Below are 18,387 nucleotides of genomic sequence, written 5' to 3'. Positions count from 1 at the left end.
CAACGTCATTAATAATTTGTAAAGTAGGGCAGTCATGTGAGGACTTTTCTGACCTAACCGACACGAGTGTCTACCAGTTTAGTATACAGCAAGTGATTATGTAGTAAAATTACATTAAAATGGTCTCTAATGTCAGATAGTAGAATAAGCACACCATTCATTTTGCCACAAATCTAATCTCTTTTTATTAAATGAATCATTGAAAGTCCATTTTAAAACTAGTTTCCTAACCGTTTTATATAAATTTGTTTAGGAAACAAAGTGGAGACTTTCAACTTATTGATTTATTCCAGCAAATAATAGTTTTCAGTTCCAACTCGTTTTGCGATACGAATGTAATAGCTTTAAAAAAAAACTGTATATACAGTTTCAATTTCATATGACACCATTTGATTCGTCTGGGAAAACAGAACTTTTTCTTACGGTTTTAATCCCTGGTTGGATTCTTCGAGGGTTTCCAGAATATTCTTACATGAAAATCTATTTCCTTTCGATGTTTACATATTTATACTTGATATATTCGCATCCATATTTTTTGAGTATATTTCTATGTAATTTATTAGTTTCAGTTTCGAAAACCCGCACTTTTTTTCATTTTTTCCCTAAACTATATGTTTTTAAACAATATTTCGTTAAATACATATTTACGTTTCGAAAGTAGATCAAAGCTTTTGATCTTTGATTGATAATTTCTTTACACAAATGGAGAATGTTGTAGAAAATTGAATTAAATACTTTTAATTAAGTATAAAGAAAATTTTATTTTTCACATATTTGTTGAGTTTAGTCATGTAAACCAAAGGTATCACAATGATATTATTTTTGGTTTGATTTGTTCCCTTTTGGACGCTTGTTGGGTGGTTCAAGTATGAAGGATTCAATTTCAAGAAGGGTTTTGGAGGTTTCATCCTCGTGTGATAGCTGAGCTTTTAACAAGTTCTACATCTACAACTAGATCCAATACAACAATATCTCTTTTAAAATTAATATGTGTTATGTGTGTGTTTCAACGAAAATTTCACCCGATAGATACTTAGAAACCAAGACTTTCTTCAAAATATAAGAAAAACGACAAATTTTATTAAGAAAGTAGCAAATTTTGAATTCAATTAATCAATTTGTTGAATATCGGTAATAACAGAAAACAAATTAAAAAATTAACGAATTAAATGTTCGAAACAACCCATTCTATTTTAAACATAATAGTATAATAAATTATAGTTAGTTTCTCAAGTTCTCAAATTACCTCTGAGTAAGTTAGGAGAGTTGTAAAATCTTATACCGAGGAAAAAAGAAAAATTGGCTTTATTATATCAAATAATCAACCACCCGAAAAAATGTAAATCACTATTAAATTAGCAAATTTTATTTATGCAAGTTTGAAACCAAAGGTGAAGTTAGAAACAAGCCAACACCTTGACCATAAGTTCTATTATCCCATTCAAGTTTAACATTGGTTATAATGACACGCCATTTGATTATCACGAATAGAGTGTGTTTTGTGTGATATCTTGTCAGATATTCCGCGAATCATCACCCTTTTATGAACAACTTTTAGGAGAAAGGTATAGATTCGTTGAATAGGTTATTATGAATAGCCATTTTGGAAGCTTAGTTTCTATTTGACAATCCTATGACAGTTTTTGTGGAGATATTTCTAAATATAATAAAAAAATTCACCAAATGGTACTGGATATTTTCTCACTTAGAACCAAAACCGCATTGGAATGGACATTTTCCAGGCCTTATTCACACTGATAAACAGTGGATTGCAAAGGGTCACCTGCTCTGAAAAAAGTAAAGACTAGAAAATGATGACCGTTTTTTATTGGATACCTTTCACAAATTAAAACAATAACAGGATATTATTACGTATAATTTTAAATTGTGAAGAGAGAAATTTTAGCAAGCGACCACACTTGAGAATAATGTGCTTTCTCATCCTTTGGTGATTGACTGTCATGGATAAAATTTACCAACGATACAAATTGGTGGACCACCTACCGGATGCACCAGTCTAGCTCCCAGTGGCCCCCTGTTTCATTACCCTTCAGAAGAGAGATTTTAATCAGACGACGACGCATAAATAATCGCCTATTTTGAGGATAAAGACGGCAACTATTATTTCGAATGATTAAAAAGTGTAGGAACCTTCCTTGCGCAAGAACGGAAAAATAAAATACTTTTTATTATTCTTACCTGAAAGCAACACAAAAAAGGAGAAGAATTTAATTTAGAACATTCAATTTTCAAAGTAATCACAATACATCGTAATAGTACCAAATATGACTTTCCATAGCAACGATATATTTATTATCGGCATTGTCCTATTTTCCGTCAGTTTAATTCATGTTAGTTTTAAAAAAATGTACTCGGAATAAAATCCAGATATTCTTAAAAATGTATTGAAGCTAACCGCACAAGCCAGGGCTGATTTGTTACCAGCAAAATCCAGGTGAAGAAATGAACAAGAGTATCAACTTGTTATGGAATGGCAAGACATCAAAAATGTTAAAACCGATAAACTTCTAGTTTATTTTATCGAAAAGGCCAAGAATATAAAATCTTCCACGTTATGGAGTCGGTTCTCATCGCTGAAGAGTTGTTTAGCTATAAAAGATATTGCTGACAACACTAAATACTATTGGTTTTTTGAAGTATCAGGCTGTGGGCTATAAACCAAAAATGTCCAGGGTACTATAGCCAGAACAAGTAACCACATTTTCAAGCGAAGCTTTCGATGAACAATATCTACTGGAAGTGATTTTAGTGTTTGGGATCTTTGGTGCATATCGCAGATGATTTAATACGTTTGAATTCATACGCTTTATTGTTGTGTTTTTGCAAAATGGGAAAAATCATGTCAAGAAGTTTTACCATTACCAATAAGGAAAGTACATTCGAACCCTGCGCACTTTATCATAAATATGCAAATCTACAACCTAAAAATATGAATAGCAGAAGATTATGTTGTTGTTTTCAGAAAAGATTTTCCTCATATTTAATAACAATTGAATTTTTTTGTTTAGCGCTCGGAATAAAATCATAGATCGGGAAAAATTTTCCATGCGCTGCCGCTGTTCTGGAAATGCCACATTCACGACTCTGTAAAAACAGCCTGTTTTAGAAAAGTATAATAAAAAAGAACTGTCTTGTTTCTTTGTTTGGTCGGAATCTTTTCAGCCAACCTTCGTAACTTATATATTTTCTATGTCAAAAGTTGACCTATGCACCTTGGTATGTCCGACACACGAAATGATTTGCAAATATTTGCTGTGAAACGCGAAACAACCTTTGCTAACAAATACCATCAGCAACATCTAAGTATTTAAGACCCTTGACGTAATAACGGCAAGATGATTAAACGGCATATCGTTGGTGACTTACTAGGATTTTAAATTTATATTTAAATTAATGTGCATAATTTTGTAACGACAAATAAGTTTGTGTTTCACATAAAATATGTTAATAATAGAGTGCCGCTCAGCATGTCAACATGTTTTAGTGAACAAACTATTTATCTAATGGAATTCCAATTGAAGATTATAAATATGTTGGAAAGTTGAAAAAAAATTAATATATGTTTCTTTTTGAAAGAAATTTAGTGATCATATTTTTGCATAAATATAAAATTTGATCTCGTTGTTATCTCCAAAACATTTATCTGGAATATTTTAATCAATCTACTGACTTTAAATTCTGCTCCATTTTGTTGATAATACATGGATCAAATGAGAAATTCGAAAAGTGGTTAGATCTAACTTCGAAGTAGCTGGTTCAATTCGTGAAAGAGAATTCATTTTTTAATTTTTTATGTGTAATCATTTCTATACAAAACCGTTCTTATGATTCGATATCTCAGAAAGCAAAGTAGCCGTCTTCTACCCTCGAGATCATTGCATCAATTCCAAATGTACAAACGAAAAAATGTATTTTTAATTCACTCCTACAAAATACGTATACTCCTCCCAATGGAAGTTATTTTTAAGGGTTTTTTGTCTCTTTTCCTAAGGTATTAACACTACTCCTTCGAAGTACCTGAGCCTTTGGCTCACATGGGCACGAAATTTTCATTGTTGTCTCTATAGCTTGCTCGCAGAATCTACAAGGTCGGCCTTTGCCAGGCCTATTGCTTCAAAGTGATATGGGTATTTTATGCATTGGTATGACTAATGTCTTGCGGTTACGAAATATTTCTCACACTTGCGTACGGATCCTCCGTAATCCTTAACAGTCTTTTCATTTCATTTTTCTCAATTAAAGCTATTTATTTTTCGTATTCCACATAACCAGTGGCATTGAAACAATACAGTAGTTTTTCAGATGCTTTTTGTGGGTAACCTTGCGGTGTGGAAATACTTAACGATACATTTTAGATGCAATTTTTGTTCCATTCGCATAATACCCTAATCATGTCCTCCATGTTTAGAGGAAAAAATTCAAACGATTCATATTAAATACTTCTTATTTTACAGAAAAAACTATAAAATGCTGGCGAATAGAATATATAAACGTAATCGTACGACGTTTTTTAAATTTTGTTAACACTTACTGATGTTATGTTATAAATTAATAATAATTATTTTTTACAATAAATTTTACAAAAAAAATATGTTTTAATAAACTTTTAATATAGGGACTTTTTAAATAAAATTAAAGTTACATGAACAAAAATTCTATTTGTGCACCATGTTGACAAGAAACAACATAATTAAAATTTAATGGAATATGGAGGAACTATTTTATTGACTTATGAAATTATAATACTTTACAGATGAATATTAATGTGACGACAATTCTACTATTACACTGGCCGACAAGACTTTCGTAACACATGCGAGACCTTTATTTTTAAAATGGAAATACCTATCCAATAATAGAAAAAATATTTATTAAGCCGTAATACGTACCATTTTTTAATAGTTTAATTATCCCTGTTTACATTAGCAGTTGATATCGGTGAATTTTATGGCCGAAAAAATACCTGAACTGTATTATTCAGAATAATAATCATAAAAATAACATTAAAAATTAGTATTCCGTTGAGTTTCATAGTAAGTGGTTCTCTGTTCATAGTGCAAAAAGTGAAAATATCGAGTGAAACAACACCGCAGGTGCAAAACTTCTCCTGACAAATTTTGCTATATTTGTGGAGAATTTATGGTAAAATCGCAAGCCAGGCCATTTTTTCGAATATTTGAAAAAAGCCTATTTCAAATATATTGGTACTTCAATTGGAGACAAAGACAAGCAATGGCCCCCCCACACGTGATGTGTTAGTTGTAGCGTACCATTGGTGCAGTGGATGAATGGGACGAATAAAAGCATCCCTTTTGCAATGTCAATAGTATGGCGAGAACCTACTAACCATTTTGACGACTGCTATTTTGTCTAACAAAGATTGAAGATAATTCTAAGAAAGGAAAGCACTTGATCGAGTATCCAAATTTACCGTCTGCTATACGACCTGTTCTCTATAAGATTTACCAGTACCAATTGCGCCTTTAGATCCGCAAAATTTTGTTTTAGAAGATACTGAAGATAACGTATCATCAGGAAGCTCCAAAGAACAATGCACTGACCCTATTTTTACTCCACGTACCACGTCGAGCCACATTTGATTGTTCAAAGTGAGTTGAATGATTTAGCACGTCATTTGGGGTTATCAAACAACAGTCTGAGCTTCTTGCCCCGTCTTAAGAAATGGAACTTGTTAGCCAAAGAGACAAAAATTCGCATAATCTTGACTCCTCTAAATACAGTTCAAAAGCAGTGTCACGTAATGGAAATTTAAAACCATCCATACCAGTTGCACATTCTGTAAAGATGAAAGAAATATTCGCTGGCTTTTAGAGAAATTAACTACAACAAGGATAATTGGCAAATATGGGACCTGGAGGTGATTGGAATTTTAATGGGACTTCAGGGAGACTGTTTTATTTGTCTATGGGCAGTAGATCAATACCACGTAAAAAATGGCAAGCAAGAAGTGAGTTTCAACCGGGATCTCAAATTTTTAAATTTATAACCCTTATAGATTCCAAAAATGCCCTTATGCCCCCCCTTCACATTAAACTTGAATGGATGAAAATATTGTAAAGGCTATGGATAAAGAGGGTGATGGATTCTAATACCTTTGAGAAGTCTTTTTCCAGTTGGGTGATGCCAAATTAAAAGAAGATTATTATTTTTATTGGGCCACAAATAAGAAAATTGCTGGACGATGACAATTTTACAAAAAAGCTTGATGAACTTCTAGACGCCTACAAAACCGGTGGAGCTCGAATGTAATTGAAAATTCATTTCCTCCATTCTCATCTGACATTTTCTCCGAAAATTTGGGGGCTGTCAGTGATGAGTAGGGTGAAAGGTTCCACCAAGATATTAGAACAATGGAAATTCGATATCAAGAACGATGGGATTCGGCCATGATGGGTGGTTTTTAAAAAGAGAAAGTGCAGCCCCTCATAAAAGGAAAAAGTAGAGCTGATTAATATTTAAAGTAATTTTTTTTGTTTTTAATAGATGTGAGGCATGTTTATTAGATGTAAACAATAAATATTGTCAATATATACGATTTAAAAAACGTGAACTTATTTTTTACAAGATATTAAATATTTTACAAATGAATATAGATCTATAAATGTAAAATAAAAACCTTACGTGCTACAATTATTTTTTCATATTTTCGTAATTGTATAGGTCCATTTTGTCACAATATGCTATACATTCTAATGTTACTACAAAACAATTTTTTTTGTTGACTTTCTTAACGTTGAAATATCAAAAACTACAATAACATCGTTGGTGGTCTAAACGAAATGTATACAGGATGAATCACTATTATAGTTTTCCTGTCATCACATTAGTTACAAATAAATTAAAAATTTATATGTTTATGTTAATTCCTTAAACTGAAGATAGAACTTTTAGGTTGATATTATCTTTCATTTAATATAAATACAATCAGTCATCTCATATAATGGAGTCCAGCTTGTTCTTAAATTACTTTTAATCAGTGAGTAAACAAACCAAATAACAGAAGTTTATTCTTTAAATAAATATGTTATGCTCGGTTCTTGACCTCGAGAAACAGGACACAATTTTGAGGAGTATAGTACTTAAAACTAATTATAAAGTAATTGCTCATAAAAAAATAAAAAAGGGTTTGTTGACTATTTGAAGTTTATTCACGATGTAGCATGGTGGAATTCAATTATTAACAATACTGGTATTTTTCGAGCAGCTTTTTGTATCAAACGATATATGATGATTGTTGAATGTTCTTTATTCGTTGTTTCATCTTCTGACAAGAATTCCAACTGTGTTAAGTTTAGTAAAGGACATTAAAGGCGGGCCAAAGAGGCGTAAATATTCCACCATACCTCCCAGCTTTTAAATAGACCTTATCATTCAAACGAACATTATGTTGATAGTATTACGAGTAAATTAATTTACAATGATCAGAAAATTTTTTCTACCAATATTGACATCAGTAGGTTAACTTCTGGAACTAATTTCTGTCACAAATGTTTAGAAAGTCCTCTCATATTTATGCCTTGAAAAGTTGAAAAGTTTCCGACCTAAATCCGAAAATTTATCAGCATTTATCATTCTAAATTGGGAAATATATTTGCGCATGCGTTGATAGATCATCGGTAAAATTTCAGCCATTTGGGCACTTATTTTATGTTTGACAATCGTATAAGTTATTATATATTTGGTTTTGAATGGCAAGGTGCCTGCGCAATGAAAGGGTTATATACTGTATACTGAGACTATGCACCTTCATTTACGATAGTTGTTTTTAAGTTTTGAGATAGACAAATAAAAACAAATATTGATAATTAGAAATGGCTTTATGGTTTATCAAAATATTTCCCATTAATATCAATACCCTTTTGCATCAAGCGCTTCTCTTCAGGTGTAGAAAAACGTTGAACTCCTAATTTATTTTTGACATGAGGGAATAAGAAGAAATCATTAGGTGCGAAACAATGACTGTACATATGAAATAACCCATCATTTCGATGTTTTGACTGTTTAAGAACGTATTTGGTTGAACTGATGTTTGAGAGTTCGCATTGTCGTAGTGGAGAATCGTTAGTCTTCTGTAATTGGTTTCCTAGGTCATGCAAAACTCATACAGTCGAATGTTGTTTAGTTTCGATTTCATATGCATAGATCCTCGATTCCTCGTCTCTCGCGATTTTTGAAGAACCGCAAATTTTTTCAGCATTTTTTTTAACCAATCGACACAAGCTTTTTTGGAGCGATTGTCAAATTATGTGGTATTCAACGCGAACAAATTTTTTTCTTTTTTTTTAAACTTGAAAGATCTCCCTATCATTGTGATCTGATCATTATCACGATCAATGAACAATTTTGTTCCATCCTAAATTACTATAAGTGCTGTAAACTAAAGGTCTTACTCAGTAGAAGATCCTTCCATAATTATAACTACAAGTATTATTGTCTACACTAACACTAATATGTAGCACTCGGCACTTCGCTCTGCTTTTACACTAAGCACTTAGGTGACTAATTTAGAAGGCTTCGTCCTCTTCAGTCTTCTCTCAAGGTTTGTGTTGTCGAGGAGCTGGATACTCGATGTTCACATGCCAAATGTTCATAGAATAATGAATGTATGTGAGTGGAACTAATGCCCAAATATGCCTATATCCCAAGCTATCTCACATGACGATCTTACAATATCAGTTTACGCAGAGCATGGATGTTTTCTGTCACAAAATTTAATTTTGGACAACTTTTATAAAATTTTAAAGATGGTTGTTTCAAGTATCTGTAAACAACTCAAGTAGCACTCAGATGTCAACACGTTTTGATTATGTTCACCATTAAAAATGACAATATTTATGACGGCAATATCAGATTTGGCTTATTCACATTGTACGACCGTGAAATTTTGGGCCGCTGAATTGAAACGTGGCCGTACCAATTTGATGGTGAAATAGCGTTCAAGACGGCCAAAAATATACTCCTGAAATGCAAAATATCATGGGGACCGTTTTCTTCATCGACTGCCTTCAAAAAGGTAAAACTATAACAGAAAAGTATTACATACCATTGCTTGACAAGGTAAAGTGACACATTGCCAAAAAGGGACCGCATATAAAAAAGTGCTCTTCCATCAGGACAACTAATGTTTTGAGACCCTGACCAAATTCCACGAAATGCACCTCGAATTGGTTGACCTACCACCACATTCACCATATATAGCTTCCAGAGACTTTTCCTAACCTTAAATTTCCATTCGCGAGAGAGAGATTTACACCAGACGAGAGCGTTATCGCAAACATAAACACCTATTTTGAGAAGAAACAAAACAACTAGCATCGCTGGAAAAGTGTATAGACTTAAAAGGAGAGTCTGTTGAAAAATAAAATTATTATGGAGAAAAAACGTCTCACGTCCATGTCGGAAACTTTTCAGGCAATATTTGTATACTCTACGACCTATTTTCTAACAAAGAGACTCATTTTGACGCCCTATATGTCTAGTATTTCATCTTAGATACCATGATCAATAAAATCAATGGAATTAGTCAGAAGTTCATTTAAATTTTCTTTAAATGCTTTTTGAATTAGCATGTGTAATTAAAATTAAATACAGTTTAAAAAAATTATACAATTATCAACTACTCAATAACACGTATTGGAAGCGGTTTTAAGTGAGTTTATTGTAAATAATAAATTAAACAATAACTGGAGTTAAATTGTATGGCTGCATGAATTTTAATAAAAGTTATTTAGAGACTGCTCCACTTAATTCGTCATCCATTCTACAAGCATACAGTTTTCTTTTCTTTCCATTCAACATTAAAAAAGAAAATCACTTCCATCCAACTTCACTGATTGGATCTGCAAACTGTTTTAAAGTTATGAAACGGTTACAATTACCAATTACGTTTTTTGCTTGTCTTTCTTAACTCTCCATATTGTTGGGAAAACTCTTTCAGAGTTTAAATTAATTCATTGACGGTAATATTTCGAGTATTTATGTTTGTCTCGGGCGATTTCGTGAAAAACAAGTTTAATCCAGTTAAGTTGAGACAACTGAATTGAAAACAATATTTCAGACCAACCGGGATAGAGAAAAAAAGGTTTTCCAATTGTTCTGTTAGGATAGCGTTACGTCAAAAAGTTTCAAGGAACTTTTTACATTTTTTGCAACATTCACATCCAGTTTGGACAGCAGTGACGTGCTTTTGTGGAAACACATATAAACTATTCATTGTAATAAATTAAGGGTGACATTATCGTTTCAAAACCAATATTTGGATGTAGAATAAAAAGTCATCACAAATATTTTTTGCTAACATATTTAGTGTTTGTATAAATATGCAAGGTGTTTCCAATGTAATATGTTACTCGTCAATTTTAACGGCGAAAAGTTGACTGATTTGCAGTATAGAAAATTATATACACAATGCTCAGATTACTCTTTCGAAATGACTTGATGGATTGTTATCAAATTTTATATGCATATTCAGTAGGTCTGAGAATCGACCTACTATCTATTTTTCATACCCCAAAATGTTAACCCCTAAATTTTTTTTTATTTTTTGGATGAAATTTTTCTATTATACAGCATTTGAAAATACATAGAACTCTTAATTTCATATGAAATAAATAAACCAAGAAAATATATAGATACATGAATTAATTGACAGTTCTTGATCTAGAAGAAACTGAAAACATACATAGATTGTGATATTTATACAATGATTTCATGTTATATGAATAAACTTTTTTTTCTTAATTTTTTTGTTTTGTTTTTTATATGTAACAGTTAACTTAGAATATAAGTATATAAGTTTAGGAATGTACTTGATTGCTTTTATATATTTGTTTAGTTTTTATTTAATGAAATGTCCCACAACGTACCCACTATTGTACACATAGTTTCTGCGGTTAATTATGTGTTTATTGAAGGAAATATTTAAACTCAATGTAATTAATTATACCATATATTTTCATGTCAATGAACGTGTATATGCTATAAATATATCTAAATGTTCTTAATTTTAGGTCTCTTCTGTTTTAAAATTAGTTTTTTTTTAATAATTTTAAGTTTTGGAAAATAAAATTATTTGACGTTTCGACTTTTCTTTAAGTCTTAATCAAAATATGATATTGACACTGACAATTTGCTTATTTATATTGATCTATAGATCACCTTCATCATGAATATAAAAATAAGGATAAAATCAACTTTGTTCCCACAAGAAAAATTAGTTTTTCCTTGGTTTTCACATCTCAAATATATTAAATTTATTAGAATTTACAAAATAGAGCTATAAGTTTTACTTAAATTATTTAGATCTTTTTTATCATTTATAGCTTTTTCGTTCTTATGAATGTGAACCATTTCTAAAAATTCCCTTTTTCGTGTATTAGATTCCGTTTCAAGAATTTTTATAATTGAATTTATGTTTTGTTTGATATTTCATGGTTCGTTAATGCAGTTCTATTTGTTTTTATCGTATTGATGACCTCTTAGTCTATTTTCTAAATATTGAGATGTTTGCCCTATGTAGACAGCGTCACAATTAGTACAAGGCACTTGATATATAATATTACTCCTTTTTTTGGTGTGTTAGATTTCAATTTAGTGGAATATTTGGATAATGTATTATGTCCTCTATGACTTATACTAATATCATATTTATTGAAATAATTCGATAATTGTTGGAAAAGTCCTTGAACTACATTCAATTTAAAAACAAAACTGAAACGAAATGTCAAAACATAAAACATTTTTCCTTACCATATGTACAAGGACTTTCCCTACAATTATCGAATTATTTCAATAAATATGATATTAGTATAAGTCATACAGGAGATAATACATTATCCAAATATTTCACTAAATTAAAATCTAAAACACCAAAAAACAAAAGAAGTAATATTATATATCAAGTGCCTTGTACTTATTGTGACGCTAAGAGGTCATCAATACGATAAAAAAAATAGAACTGCATTAACAAACCATTAAATATCAAAAAACAGAAATTCAAATATAAAAATTCAAAAATTCTTGAAACGGAATATAATACACGAAAAAGGGAATTTTTAGAAATGGTTCACATTCATAAGAAGGAAAAAGCTATAAATGATAAAAGAGATCTAAATAATTTAAGTAAAATTTATAGCTCTATTTTGTAAATTCTAATAAATTTAATATATTTGAGATGTGGAAACCAAGGAAAAATTAATTTTTGTTGTGGGAACAAAGGTTTTGATATTCATGATGAAGGTGATCTATACATCTATATAAATAAGCAAATTGTCAGTCAGTCAATTGAACAATTATCCTCGCCAGGTGTCTACCGTTTTCATCTCTCATTCAGCAAACATCACGGAGTAGGGATAAGAACGAAGAACGGTCTCCTGCCTTACTCACTATAGAATTTTCGGCCTTTTTCTTCCGTTTTTGTGTATCGATCGTACAAGTGACTGATATATGTATCATTATCATTTTTCTGTACAACTCTTATGTTAATTTTACTCTCATCATAAATTTATCATTAATTTCCAGTGCAATAATTTATACGCAATTTATTAATAACTGAAAACTGAAAATAACTACGGTCATGTAAATGAACATGAGCTGCTGCCAATAACGGATATTATCGTACCTGTACAAATTGTACTTAACATTTTTTACAATTAAGTCACTATTTTTCACCAATAAGTATTTTAACTTTATATGTTATATGTATAGTGAGCAATACCAGAACAAATCCAATAAAACAGTGCAGATGTGCATGCGAGCACGGCGCACTTACGTGAATCACAATCGCAAGAGGCACTCGATAAACTAAATCAACAGAGACAATTAGAACGAGGAACACGCAGTTTCATAGTCAACCGACATAGATGAATTGATCAACAGCGCCAATAGGTTCTTCGAGCATTTAGAGATTTATTTCTTCGACTAGAATTCCATTATGAGCCTAATGTTGAATATTAAGCTTATTTTCAAGTGGTTATTGAACAATTATATGTGGCATGTTCTCGCATAATTAATAATAAAAATATGAATAACTTTTTGATGTTTAGATAGCTATCAATAATTTCAATTTGATATATATTCGTTACTTTAATAAAGTATACTTTATTAATCTAAATAAAGCATACTTCTTGTCTACAACAATTTTGATTATAAGTATATAAGTATAACATGACATATAGTTATGGAACAGTTACACTACCAATTCAAAATTTTTGCCCACTTCATAATGCATTTATTAAATTTCAAAATAATCAGTTTAACAATTTTCTCTATCATATTATCAAGGGAAGTTCCAAATAAACCAAAAATAATGTCTGCCCGATATTGTTTATTCAAGCGCATGTTTATACTTGTCGGTGAGTGCTGCTACTAGTTGATACTTGCAAATACTGGCTGATTTGTTTATTGTCCTTTAAGTGTGAATTATTACTTCAGTGTTGATGATTGTGATTTAGTATCAATTCTGACTTGTAAGTTTTAAAATGGGTGAAATCAAGAAACTATCGGTTGAAACACATTAATCGCAAGTCTCCATAGTCTATGTAAAAATAACCGTACCATTGCTGCCCAATTAAAAATACCTCAATGTACAGGGTCCTTCACGACGAGCTGAATCAATATGCATATGGGAAAGTAATGGGACTGGTGTTCTGAAAATTTGCTTGCCTAGGTTTGCCTAATTTTTGGTATTCACGTAAAATTTAAATATAACTCTATATGACGTCGTATGCCTAAAGTCCACCATTTTTTAATTATTTCACGTTTTCGAAATTTTTGGACACATTCAGCCCTCTACTAAACAAATTTGAATGATTCAGTTCTAATATTTTTGGGATTTGAACAAATAACACTTACAGCTTTCAAAACCTGTGAAAATCTTTACAAAAATTGATATAGGGTGTTGGTGCCGAATTTCGCTATCTAAAAACGTCGAAAACTTAATTTTTTCAAATGGCTTTTAATTAAGTTAATTAGGGAGACTTCCTTAGTAAATTTATATATCTCAAATTAACGGTTTTTGTAGAAACTTGAAAAAACTGAAATTTTCATGGTTTTCAATTGTCATCTGCCGATGGCGAACAACGAATAACAAAAGTTAACGTATCAAAAATTAAAATATTTTAGATTATTAAAAAATATTTAAAAACACTATACTAAGAGGAAAAGAACAAAACTAAAAATTAAACCAAAATAAATGTTCGAAATGGTTGCCCCAACTTCCAAACATTTAAGGATTTGTCTCAAAAATCCGTGCTGAGTGGCGTTTCAAATTTCTTGCGGTGAAAGAGTTCGAAATGCATTCCGAACTGTTTCCTGACAGTCTTCTTTTGAAGTTAACGGCGAAGCATACACGATATCTTTTATACGATCCCAAAGAAAAAAATCTAATGGGGTTATATCCGGTGAACAGGGAGGCCATTGATGCGGTCCATCTTGTGCTATCCATCCAGTTATTTTGAAGCGCACTACTGATTTTACACTGAAATGTCCAAATTAAGTTTTTTGAAAAATTTTCGTCTTCCTGAGTTTTAATTAATATAAATTTACAAAAAGCAATTCTATGATCGTCACCTGACTTTAAATTTTGTACCAACGAGATTGAATACGGATGGAACTTGTGTTTTTTAAGGATCCTGTGAATACTTATCTCTGATATTCCCAAATCTCTTTCCGTAACAGTTGATGAATTTTCAGTATACGCTCTGAGGTATCTCAAGACTGTAATTTCATTAGCTTCATTGTCTACGGACAGGTTTCAATTAGCTGCACGGTGCAACAAACTGACCGTGCGTTTTACAATTATGAATTTCTAAATTGCGAAATGATTAAAAAATGGTGGACTTTAGGGATACGATGCCTTATATAAAATTATATTGAAATTTCGCGTAGATTACAAAAATTTAATAAAAATCATAGCATTCCGCTTAAACTAACGAAGTTTGGGTCCACTTCCGGTATAAAAGTATATAATAAAACTGAAATTATTTTAGCTGAAACGAGCATTTCGGAAAACCCATGCAAGCAAATTTTCAGAACACTAGTCGTAGTACTTTCCCATATACATATCGATTCAGCTCGTCGTGAAGGACCCTGTACAGTGGGCTACAACACAAAAACATATACATCCATCAGGAGCTTTGGAGGTAGAAGACACCCAGGGACCAGATCTGCCTTTGAGTACTTCTACAGAAGAGACGATTGAAAGAAGCTGGCCTTTTTGGAAGGGTGGCAGTGAAGAAACCTCTTTTAAGACGTCAAAATAAAAGAGGTTGCAGTGGGCCGAAGAACATAAAAACTGGACACATACAGAGTGGAGAGAATTTTATGGAGTGATGAGTCAAAGTTTGAGGTTTTTGGACCTAAGAGAAGAGTAAAAGGAAGAACAGATATAAGATCCATTTGGGATGTTTTGGAGAAAGGGCGACTGGGGACCTGTTAGAACTTGAAGGGATGTTGAAGGAAGAAGGCTGTAAAAAATATTAGAGGAAAATGTACTACGCACTGACCAGCGCCTGATTGGCAGGCGCATGGCAACGATCTCAAGCATTCTTCGAAGATGTGCAAAGATTATCGACTTCAAATCGATTGAGTTGTGAGACAACTTGGACGGGAAGTCGGAAAGTAGTATCCTACTTCCATTCACATATTGGGAATATTCTGAAAAACCAATAGAGCCACATAGACGACGATTATTTATCGAAATTTAAATATGTAACAATTACAGACTGTAGTTTTATACATACTATATTCTTATCTACATTAGTTCTTTAAAGTAAACATATCAATATCGATCGTATTATTTCAATTTGTTGTGTGTCGTGCAAACTATAGAATGGGCTAAAACTTTTCACCAATAGTACTTATATAGTTATATAGTACTTAACATATTTCTTAAATATACAAAGCCGTTCTGGCGGAAAAATGTTTTCAGAGGTTGCTTTAGCTACATTAATTATATTTAGTTTCTGCCAAATATTATACAGATAGTGATCCATCCCATAATAGGATGTTGGTGGTATTAAAACATGTGAATATTTCAATGAAACAATAGAAATCAAACAGAAATCTAAAGCTATCTGCAAAGTGGATACCGAGATTGTTAAATGCTGATCAAAAAGTCCCTCGTATAAAATAACGATCGAATGTTTGAATAAATTTCATCCGAGAAACATGCTAGCAAGAAAACGAAAACTGTTTTTTCATGGTCATAGCATCTTGGGATTCCAAAGTGTGATCTTCATTGATTATTAAGAAAAAGGGGAAACGGTAACTGGCCCATCTGATTTACTAACACATTTTAATGCCGAACTCAAGAAAAACGACGTGCTTGTTGAAGGCAAATGAAGCAATAGCAGAGACAAACACGTCTATTGCGTAACTTCCGAAATATAATTTTTTTTTCGCTGGCGGATTGAACGCCTAGAGTTAAAGGCAGATTGTAATGAAAAATAGAATATTTTTTCTATAGTAAAGTGATATTTTTATTGAAAATATATTCTTTTCTCAAACCTTCATGGTATAACTATGATATTTAGTTTAAATATCATAGACTATTTTTATATGACGGTAGTTTTATGATAATAAGTGATTTCATTATTGTTCATCAAATTTAATAAATAAAATGGGGTGTAGTGTCACAGTCTATAAATACGTCTATATATACTTTATTTGGTAATTATACACTTTCGCGGTCACCTGGTTTTTTGGCTCTAGAGAATCGAAAAATGGATGGATTTTAATGATCTTGGTCTCAAAATGTTCCATTTTACGGCGGATTTATAAAAAAAAATACGAAATTTTTTTGGCGGATTTATAAAAAAAATACGAAAATTTTTTTGAATAATTGTGAGTTGTGGGATTTTGTTAATAATAAATTGAAATATATTGACAATGAGTTGCAACAATTGTGAATTGAATACATTTGAAGCACTTACAATATTCAGTGATACAAAACAACCTAACCTAACCTAACCTAACCTAACCAAAATTATAAAATTTATCTGTTTCGATTTTTAATGGTCCAAAAACTATTAACACTGAAGAATATAGTACGAAACTATTCACGAAAATTGATTGTTTTTCATCGATTTCATTTTAAGCTATAAAAACTGAAAAACTCATTCTTTTTGGATTTTTTTTTTAAATTGTTTATTAGTTTATGTAGAATACAAAAAAAATATAAGAACTTTATCTGATAATGAGAATTTTTTGTAAAGGATTATTTTGCAAAACCGTTTTTTTTACGATTTAAAACAGTAAAACTATGAGAAATTTTCATTCCAGCTATTTCTACTAATTTTTTTTTATAAATTCGCCGTAAAATGGAACATTTTGAGACCAAGATCATTAAAATCCATCCATTTTTCGATTTTCTAGAGCCAAAAAACCCGGTGACCGTGAAAGTGTATAATTACCCTTTATTTCAACAAATACAGGGCTAATTCTATATCCTTAACCCGAAGGTAATGCATTCAATTTTCGTTATGTATAAAGAATGCTGGATACTAGATAAAAATGAACTCTTGATATGGGTCATTTAAATAAAATGACGTATAATCATTCTTTTCAACTTCATATCGCAGAAGAGCCTTGTGTTGTCTTCTGATATCTATTTTTTGTTAAGCAAATTAATTACTTCACATGTTATATCGGCAATAATATGGAATAGGGAAAAAGATACAAAGAACTATATAAAGAGATAAAGATAAATTAACCTATATATTTTCGTAAACACGAAGCCAGATCTGTAATGTATAAATTGATACAGATCGTAAAAAGTTAAAATGGAAGAGGAAAAGTTGAAAGTGAGCCTACCTAAGGACACCAAAATTCCACTTTTGAGTTGATTACATCACAAGTCACTGTTTGGGTGAATTTAGTGATAATGGTCTGGATTTTATCCATCTAGATAGTATAAATGGGCAATTTGTAACAGGAGAACTTTGACAAAAGAAGTTGGGCCACATACGTTTCATCACCAAGAGGCTATCAGAAGACTCATCTCATTCAGATTTCCTCAAAAAGTAATGAACTTGTCGCAGAATGTCTGAAGAGTTCAAGTATTTGATTATGGTTCGCGCAATATTTTATTCTATTTTGAAATTCAAAAAGAATATTTATGTCGGTTATACAATATTTATTGGAAACTATTTGAAAACAGCTTCAAAAATAGCTCACAAATTCATTTTGACATTAGAAACATGAGACGCAAACAACAATCACATCACAGATAAATCTTATAGAATGACTATATTTTACTTTGCGTAATTTGTAAAACTTATTCACAATTTGGTTTAAAAAAATTTCTACATGTCATGAGCAACAACATCTTTCGTCTTGACGAGAATA

The 18,387-nt window shown here is 31.3% G+C and overlaps 1 protein-coding gene across 10 annotated transcripts in view; it reads right to left on the bottom strand.

Annotated features, from left to right (window-relative positions):
• LOC130447221 (uncharacterized) overlaps positions 1-18,387 on the bottom strand; it is a 533,966-nt gene that overhangs the window by 276,065 nt on the left and 239,514 nt on the right. The window lies entirely within an intron of this gene.

The sequence above is a fragment of the Diorhabda sublineata genome, chromosome 8, assembly GCF_026230105.1.
Source record: "Diorhabda sublineata isolate icDioSubl1.1 chromosome 8, icDioSubl1.1, whole genome shotgun sequence".
NCBI lineage: Eukaryota > Metazoa > Arthropoda > Insecta > Coleoptera > Chrysomelidae > Diorhabda > Diorhabda sublineata.
Note: the sequence above shows the minus strand (reverse complement) of the source record. Positions and strands in the feature narration are given on the sequence as shown.